At 39.7% G+C, this 8,636-nt stretch overlaps 1 pseudogene; it reads right to left on the bottom strand.

Annotated features, from left to right (window-relative positions):
- Positions 1–460: 460 nt before the first annotated feature.
- LOC106610417 (GTPase IMAP family member 9-like) lies at positions 461–7,814 on the bottom strand (annotated as a pseudogene).
- Positions 7,815–8,636: the final 822 nt, after the last annotated feature.

Below are 8,636 nucleotides of genomic sequence, written 5' to 3' on the forward strand. Positions count from 1 at the left end.
TTTCACTGTTTTTTTCTCCTTCTATTGTATCTGCTATATAATTTCATTAACTCCTGTATGAGACGGGATCCAACGGAACTGAGTTTCAGTACCATTTATTTGTAAGTCAAACAACAGCATCATTATTTCTGACCATAAATCCTGACGTTCTGACTTTCCAGATCTTAACTGCACAAAACTGATGCAGTCTGAACTATTTTTGGTTACACTTCCTCTATTCATTGCAATCCAAAGATTATCACAACCATTTCTGTTGAATATACAGATAAAATAATTTGTTGGTCTTTTGCATAGATTAACATGGAACTCAGGAATAAATACACCTGCTCCTATCTTCTGTGAGAGAGAAAAATTAGGTTTTTACCTGATTTGTTTAATATTAATAGTTAACAATTAATATGCATAACAATAGTAAAGACATGCTGTGCTTCTGAGAAAGGATGGTTCATCTCTTCATAGTTCACTCCCCGCAGCTGGTCTAGACATGGGATAGAGATAAACTTGAGGAACAGATAGACCTGTATTGTTTCAAGAAGATAATGTAGGAACAATAGTGGATCAATATTGATCCACTATTGTTCCCACATTATCTTCACACCACTGTTTATTTTCTTCGATCAGGCTAAAATCAACATGTGGTCTTGTATAAAATCACGGTGGCACATTTCCTATTGCCACAGATGGCACTATAACAAGATCCCGGAGTCCATATTCATCAACCCTTTTCCCAAAACCCCTCTTTTGATATCGTTCGTATTCCCAGCAGTCTTCCAATACTGTCAGTGTATGCAAGCGCCAGCTTAACTCATCTAAGGGACAGTGGCATTTTTCCAGTATCCACTTCTAAAGCGTCAACCAGTGTAGTTTTAAATGCACCATTGCACATCCTCGCTTACTTACAACAGGTGTAAATAGCTGATCAAAACTGGTTGTTTTATCATCATCATTATCAATTGCCCTAACTCTACCATCTGAACTATCCTCCATTCCGACCCTCAGTCAAAGTACAGTCGTGCCAAATACACCAAAAGAACAAAGATACAACTTTGTTACAAACCAGACCTGTCCCACTCACACTGTTTTGTCTACACAGCCTCGTCTACACAGCTCGACCAGCTGTGGAAGTTTAACGAGGCTCAGTGGATTAAGGTGCAGGCGTGGCACTGCAGCCTAGCTTGCAGCAGCCTAAACATGCTGCTTGTGAGGTGTGGCTGAAGCTGCAAACTGTGGCACACCCCAGCCACACCACCAGGGGGCGCCACAGTGTCGTGGATGAATCTTTACAGAATAATAAGCATAGGTAAAAGACCCATACAAAAGTTCCATCTAACTGAAGTGTCTGTGTGCTGAGAGATGATATATCTAAACCAACAGTGGGTCTATGACTTTTGGCTCTTTGCCACCTAGAACACAACAATGGGTGTTCAGTTCCGCATCCTAATCAGAGTGAAAGTAGGCCTAAGCTTTAAAGGGATTGTCTGTTTTTTAAAAAATGTAGCCTGGTGAAACCAGCCAGAGATAGTGTAGCGGTCCACCTACTTGGCCAGGCCATATTAGAGCTTACTACACCTGCTACAGTGCTGCTTGATACCACTGTATACTAACTTGGTATTTTCACCAAATAGGAATGGCCCAAAGTCTTTTAGAATATCTAAACATTAAAATCATGGGACCTTACCCTTATGACCTCATGGGTTTCATAATTCATAAAAAGCCTCATTGTCCACACTATGCACGAAATTGAATGCATTTATTTGGACGATGTACAATTAAAATATACATCTCAGAGTTAATTTGAAACCTTCTCCCCGATATATCACGTCTTGTATAAATTTCATGGTCCTTCAGATTCATGACATTTTGTGGACATCAGTGAGCCCAATAATGAACACTGAGTTTAGTCAGCATTTATCACTAACAACTTTATAGAAAAAGGAGGCAAGATTTCAGCAGTTACAAAACATAGAAAATCAGTTAGCAAATCAACTGAACAATATCAATTCTGAGTAGGAATACAGAGAGACAAGCTGTGAATCACAAGCAATGTTTAACACGGGATATGTGCTAACAATACATATACCTTCCTTATCAACACGGAGAACAACTGTTGCATGTATGTCCTCTTAAACTACAGTTCACAAGGACAAGGGCTTTGGTGTAAGAGCTCTGCTTGAAGCTTTAGTTAATGTGGAATTACATGTAGATAGGTAACAAATGGTTTATAATTCATAATCAGGAAGAGCTCCCACAACCATGCTGTTATTTTATCGAACATGAGAAGAAAATAAATGTGGCTTAAAATACAGCAATGTAGGTTAAATTGAACTATGTCAACACAGTCTCACTTGGTAGTGCAGTTCTCTGTAACTTTCACTGCTGCTTTCGGTCAAACTGCAGCTCCTACTAGCCCAGCAACTACTGCCCCTACTGGACCTGCTAGTCCCCCCACTAATGCCCCTACTGCTCCCCCCACTATTATCCCTGCTATCCCCCCCCAGAACAGCGATTGCGTAGAATGTTTTGCAAAATGTATTAATATTTTTTTCATAAAATGTTTGCACATGGTTCTTTCCTGTTAATTGGTCTACTTTGTGTAAAAGCTCATTGACCTGGCCTGCATTGTCTGTATCATTATTGTTGAACACATGGAAACCCCCTCCACATTTCTGAACCAGTTTCTTCAGGTTTTGGTCCACTCTGATAAACTGATCTATAGTATTGTTCTTCAGTTTGTCTCCATAACTAAAGAGCACTATGGTATATTCACTGACAGAGGGACTTAACATCTTCTCCAGTGTGTCCATCACTCTCTTCTCTTGCTCTGTGAAGCAGCCCAGCTGAATGATCAGTAGGAAGGCCTGGGGATCTGGTGTAGAGAGAGACAAAGCCCTCCATTTCTTTTCTGACTTCCTCTACAGAGGTCACTGTTGAACAGACCTGGAGTAACCACCACCATCACTCTCCTCCCAGACAGCTCTACTTCTCTGCTCTCACTCGTCAGGATCAGTGATGTGAAACTGACCCCAGACTCAAACACTTCTTGGCCCATGATGGTGTTTCCTGCTGCACTCTTCCCCACTCTGTCCAGGCCAACCAACACCAGTCTCAGGTCATGACCAACGTCAGCTACTAAAATAAAGAGTCAGATGAGAGAAGAGTGTATATATAAAACTATATATCCTCTATTTTACGGAAGATGTCACATGAAGCATCTCTTTTTCAAATGAGTTTTGGACGATCAAGTATTTAGAACAGCATTGTGCATTTGATGTGTCAGTAAGTATGTAAAACAAGAAATATAAAACAGCCTACAGGCTCCTGAGTGGTGCAGCAGTCTAAGGCACTGCATCTCAGTACTAGAGGTGTCACTACAGAAACTGGTTCGATTCCAAAATGTATCACAACCGGTTGTGATTGGGTGTCCTATAGGGTGGCACACATTTGGCCCAGCATTGTTAGGGTTTGGCCAAGGTAGGCCATCATTTGTAAATAAGAATTTGTTCATAACTGACTTGCCTAGCTAAATAAAGGATAAAAATACTTCACATTTTAACAACTACTAGTGAACATTATGAAATCAACATTACAGCAAAAGAAAACATTCTGTCATGATAATTCTATGTATTTTATACTCAGCGTATTAGTGTCTGGGTTATGCAGTCAGTAGTACTGTATGTATTTTATACTCAGCGTATTAGTGTCTGGGTTATGCAGTCAGTAGTACTGTATGTATTTTATACTCAGCGTATTAGTGTCTGGGTTATGCAGTCAGTAGTACTGTATGTATTTTATACTCAGCGTATTAGTGTCTGGGTTATGCAGTCAGTAGTACTGTATGTATGTTATTTTCTTGTATCAAATACAAAAAAACAAACACATGGTATCTTTATATGACACATTATTTATGCTCAGTACATTCATCTACATTTTAGTAATTTAGCAGAGCCGCTTACAGTTAGTGCATAGATCTACATGTTAATCATTTAGCAGACACTCTTATCCAGAGAGACTGACAGGAACAATTAGAGTTTGGTGCCTTGCTCAAAGGAACATTGACAGATTTTGTTCACCTAGTCGGCTCAGGGATTCTAACCAGCAAACTTTCAGTTACTGGCCAAACACTCTTAACTGCTAGGCTACCTGCATCTCTCTCACACACACGAACACACACACAGACTTTAAAAACTTTTATTCTTTACTTATTTCCCACACAATTCATTTGACATATGCTATCATTTTGCAATATGAAAATAATCAAGGTAAAAGTAACATTTCATGTTTAAATACGTACTTCGTGTTTTAGCAATTAATTAGTACAACATTAACATTAATTGTAATGAATAGCCAGGAGGACAATTAACAAAATCTGTCATTTTTAAGAATCAAATCATTTCATAATTACGCCAAACCAATGATAGATGGTGTTGGAGTAATATTACACATTCTCATTGTATAATACATTTGTCTTTTGAAGTTGTAGCCAAAGCTACTCCAGCTCCTACTCCAAGTCCTACGGCTCCCCCTACTACTGGACCCGCTACAGCCCCTCCCATTGCTCCTTTCAGAGTCGAGCAGATTACACCTGATCCTACGCCTACACATAATCCAACTGCAGCACCAACAGCTGCACATTTAATGAATGTGTTACTTTCCTCAGCTTTCTTTCTTGCTTCTCTTTCCAGATGCTGTTTCAGTTCTTCTTCAGCTTCCTTCAGAGCCTCTCCTTTATGTTTTTCCTTCAGTTCCTCCATCTCTATGCGATTCTTCTCTTCATTCTGTCTCAGGATCCTCTTTTTCTCCTCTTCAATCGTTCTCTCAGCCTCCTGGAACATCTCAGTGGTGTAATAGCTTCCTCCATTCCATTTGACCACTTTGCTAATCTTCTCAAGCAGCTCAGTAACCTGAGAGGGATTTTGGCATTCGTTGTTGAAGACATGACATCCCCTTTACATTCCTGTCAAAAAGCATGAAGATATTTGTGCCCGTGCACAAAGTATTCAATTGATTTAGTCTTCTTTCGCTCTTTCGCCACCAGTAGATCTCCATGAGTGAAGAGCACAACTGTATAGTTTGCTGACTGTTTTCCAAAAGTTGCCTGAAGGATCTCCACTGTTTTCTTCTCTTCTTGTGTGGATCTACCCAGCTGGAGCACTATCAGGAACACATGGGGACCAGGAGCGGAGAAAGAGATGCACCTCTTGATCTCCAGCAGTATCTCATCTTGAGTATAGTTGGTGTCATACAAGCCTGGGGTATCAATAACAGCTACACTACTTCTCCCCTGTTCTTCTCACACTTGGTTGTCACAGAGGAGGGAGCTAAATCTGATTCAAAAGCATCTCTCCCCAGGATGGTGTTTCCTGCTCCACTCTTTCCCACTCCAGTCTTCCCAACAAGAACAATCCTCAGCTCATTTTGTGTCTGCCGTTGGAGTTCTGTTGGATTAAATGGACAAGGCTGTTACCTTTGAAAGAGGTCTAGTCCTCATGTACAACTTCTTAGTACATTGTGAGGAACAGCTACATCTTCTTGACACAAAGCAGGAAGTACTTCATGATCTGTACAATAATCTGTGAGCATATGTGCACTCAACATGCAGTGTTTATTTATTTATATTTAACTAGGCAAGACAGTTAAGAACAAATTCTTATTTACAATGATGGCCTACCCCAGCCAAACCCGGCCAATGCTGGGCCAATTGTGCGCCACCCTATGGGACTCCCAATAACGGCCGAATGTGATACAGCCTGAATTCGAACCAGGGACTGTAGTGATGACTCTTGCTCTGAGATGCAGTGTCTTAGACCGCTGCGCCACTTGGGACAGTGGGGCAAGCTACTCTGAAAATATAGTTTACCAAGCCACCAATTACTTCACACTGGAAGCAGAAATATAGACCTAGTTTGTTTAACTAAAGTTATTTTTAAGAAGTATTTCACAACATTTAAATCTGAAATGTCATATAATACAATGGCAAGAACACATCACTCTGAAGTCAGATGTTACATTGTAGTGTTACACTCGGTACCGGTACCCCCTATAAAAAGCCTCGTTATTGTTATATATATATATATATATATATATATATATATATATATATATATATATATATATATATATATATATTTTTTTTTTTATACATTAGTTTATTTAGTAAATATTTTCTCAACTCCTATTTTTCCTAAAACTGCATTGTTGGTCAGGGCTTGTAAGTAAGCATTTCACGGTAAGGTAAGGTAACCTGTTGCCTTCGGCGCATGTGACAAATACAATTTGATTTGATTTGATCTGTGTGACAGTCGGTAGTTCCAGTAACCAGCTACACTGCTACATAGCAAAAAAGTTACAAACTACTGAAAACTCTGAATTTTTGTATTTAGTTAAACTACCACCAAACTACTGTGAACTACTCCCAAACACTGTCAACATGTAATCGGAAATGTCATTAACCATAGATCTATTTTTGCTAAGATGATTACCATCAAAAATAACAAAACTCTTGTTGTTACTTTTTTTAATCAATGGTAGGCCACAGTACAAAAATACATGTCTAATCCACATCTTTCTTTTTACGATCTTAATAGCAAGTGAGAAAGACAAAAAAGAGAGGGGGGTGCTCTTAAACAGAGATGTCCAATCAGTGTATGTATAAAATAAAAATTGAAGAAATAAATAAAAGTACTATATCTAACTCACAGGAGGTGGGTGGCACCTTAATTAGGGAGGACGGGTGAGTGGTAATGTCTGGAGTAGAATCAGTGGAATGGAATTAAATACATCAGGTTTTTGATGCCATTCCATTTGCTCCCTTCCAGCCATTATTATGAGGTGTTCTCCCCTCAGCAGCCTCTTGTGATGTAACTAGAATCTCTGGTCCCAAATAAAGTGTTACCTAAGTATTTATACAAAATCCTCTGTTTTTAATGAGTTACTACACTGACTATAATGTAATGTAAATAATACTGTTAAAAAAGTAAAGCAGTGGGGTGACATAAAAATAATGCTCCCCACTGCTGTACATTGTTATATTTCTGGAGTGCGTGGAACTCAAAGGGAAAAGCACATTAGAAAAAAATATAATCAATATCCTTCTATTTTAAATCATTTAGTTCAGTTCCAATCTTGGTACACTAAAGGCTACTCACCAGACTGATAAACTTTGCTGTTGATTTTTGGAGTGAAGATCTGTCAGTCTCAAGTGCTGTGTGAGCGTAGTAGTACTAGTAGTAGTAGTAGTAGTAGTAGTAATAGTAGTAGTAGTAGTTTCTATACTCTTGTAAGGATACTGAAGAACTACAATGTGAGAGTGGGTCTGCCCACTTCTTTTATTACAGCATCTCTCAGGCGCCCACCCCCTGACACACCCATAGGCTTTCTCTTCACCGTCATACATTTACTGAAATCCTTTCCCACTATTTATGGCTGTCACAAGTGTAGAGAGTAGTAGGCAGGAGGCAGTCGCAGGTTTAGAACTACTGAATTTATTAAAGCGCTATAAAAAAAGCGGGACAAAACCCAAAGTGCAAAATAATAAAGTACTCAGGAAATAGCAGGAGAGATTACTCTCAGGAAAACAAGCAACATTTAAAATGACCGACAAAGACAAATGACAGAGAGAGTACATATACAGTGATAGAGTGGGGATTGGAACCAGGTGTGTGTAATGATGAAGAGATAAGTCCGGGGTTAATGAGTGAAGAGCGTTTGCCAGCAGCAGGTTCGGCAGCAGCTAGAAGGCCGGCGACGCCGAACGGCTGAGCTGGACAGGAGAGGGAGCCAAAGCGAAGGCTGGTGTGGCAATAGCTGATATACATTCCACCAGTGGTTCCCAAACGTTTTATAGTCCTGAACCCCTTCAAACATTCAACCTCCAGCCTCTAGCACCAGGGTCAGCGCACTCTCAAATGTTGTTTGTTGCCATCATTGTAAGCCTGCCAAACATTATACGATACATTTATTAAACATAAGAATAAGAGTGAGTTTTTGTCACAAACCGGCTCGCGAGAAGTGACAAAGAGCTCTCTAGGACCAGGGCACAAATAATAATATATTAATAATCAATAATATGGCTCTTTATTTAGCCATCTTACATATAAAACGATTTGTTCATCGAAAATTGTGAATAACTCACCACAGGTTAATGAGAAGGGTGTGCTTAAAAGGATGCACATAACTCTGCAATGTTGGGTTGTATTGGAGACAGTCTCAGTCTTAAATCATTTTCCACACACAGTCTGTGCCTATATTTAGTTGTCATGCTAGTGAGGGCCGAGAATGCACTCTCACATAGGTATGTGGTTGCAAAGGGCATCAGTGTCTTTACAGCGCGATTTGCCAAGGCAGGATATTCTGAGCGCAGCCCAATCCAGAAATATGGCAGTGGATTCTGATTAAATTACATTTTCACTGAACCGCTTGTTGCAATTTCGATGAGGCTCTCTTGTTCAGATATCGGTAAGTGGACTGGAGGCAGGGCATGAAAGGGATAACTCATCCAACTGAAACGCATAGAATTCACTGGCTTGTATGCGAAGCAGTAATTGTTTCAAAACTTCTCCTGCCATGTCACTGATGCGTCGTGAAACAGTATTGTTTGATGAAGGCATAGTCTGTATAGCTGCTTTTTTTGGCCTTTT

Source organism: Salmo salar, chromosome ssa08, assembly GCF_905237065.1.
Source record: "Salmo salar chromosome ssa08, Ssal_v3.1, whole genome shotgun sequence".
In the NCBI taxonomy this organism is placed as follows: Eukaryota; Metazoa; Chordata; class Actinopteri; order Salmoniformes; family Salmonidae; genus Salmo; species Salmo salar.